Source organism: Nanorana parkeri, unplaced genomic scaffold (genome assembly GCF_000935625.1).
Source record: "Nanorana parkeri isolate BGI_ZX_2015 unplaced genomic scaffold, ASM93562v1 scaffold3820, whole genome shotgun sequence".
NCBI lineage: Eukaryota > Metazoa > Chordata > Amphibia > Anura > Dicroglossidae > Nanorana > Nanorana parkeri.
In genome coordinates, this window is record NW_017310088.1 from 29,417 (window position 1) to 30,891 (window position 1,475).

Sequence of the window (1,475 nt, forward strand, 5' to 3'; positions counted from 1 at the left end):
GGGCGGAGCCGGGTGAGTTCGTGGTGCAGCCTGGTGAGATCCGGACGCAGCCTGGCGGGATCTGGACGCAGCCTGGCGAGATCTAAACGCAGCCTGGTGGGACCTGGACGCAGCCTGGTGGGATCTGGACGCAGCCTTGGTGAGATCTGGACGCAGCCTGGCGAGATCTAAACGCAGCCTGGTGAGATCCCGACGCAGCCTGGTGAGATCTAAACGCGGCCTGGTGAGATCCCGACGCAGCCTGGTGAGATCTGGACGCAGCCTGGTGGGATCTGGACGCAGCCTGGTGAGATCTAAACGCAGCCTGGTGAGATCCCGACGCAGCCTGGTGAGATCTGGACGCAGCCTGGTGAGATCTGGGTGCAGCCTGGTGAGATCCCGACGCAGCCTGGTGGGATCTGGACGCAGCCTGGTGAGATCTAAACGCAGCCTGGTGAGATCCCGACGCAGCCTGGTGAGATCTAAACGCGGCCTGGTGAGATCCCGACGCAGCCTGGTGGGATCTGGACGCAGCCTGGTGGGATCTGGACGCAGCCTGGTGAGATCTAAACGCAGTCTGGTGGGATCTGGGCGCAGCCTGGTGGGATCTGGACCCAGCCTGGACGCATTTAACAGATCCGGTATACTTACCTCTCCGGCGTCTCAGACTCGGAGGGTAGCTCCGCCCCCCTGGTCCGCCGATGTAACAGCGCTCCGCCACCTCCTCCTCGGCTTAAGCCACGAATCCTCACTAGTCCGGCGTTCCCGCAATGAGTGCGGGCGCCTGACAAAGCTCCCTGCAGACCCGCTCTCCACCCTGAGTGATGGGCTGTCCCCAGGGGACCCTCCTGAGCCTGCTGGGACTTCTTGTGCTTCACATCACACACTGCGGCTACACGGCCCGCTACAGCCGGGACACAGACTCCAGGATTGCCTCTGCCTGGGAACAGCAAGTATTGATCCCCTCCGCTGTTACTTGCTCATACAACTTCATTGACTTTGCTGTGTGACGTGAAAGCGAACATTACAAACACCGCCGTTTACCCTCGCCATACAAACGTGTGCGATGACGGCACTTGTGATGTGAACATTTCCAGGGCCGCCATGTGACCGATCCTTGCTAAAAAAAATATTATTGTTGAACTCCCGTATGAAGTGAAGTGACTGTTTCGTAAGGTGGCCACTACAACCCTCGCAGTTGTAAAGCGCACACCGGCCCGTTCGGCAGTTGTCGAACAAGCAGGCCACTAACTCGCCGAGAATCGTACAGTTCCCGGCGGGGTTTCCAGCCTGCTGGTTCGACGGAAGACGTGCGACCGTACGGTAGAAACGGGCGCACGCCTTCCATACACTGCGCGATTATCGTAAGGTGTGTGGGGACCTTTAGACTTGCTGGAAGGAGATCCGCAGCCGAGTTCCATCTCTGAACATAAGAGGTATTATTACACGCGGTCGTCGCTCTCGGTCACATGACTTATATCATAAAATGGGGTTAT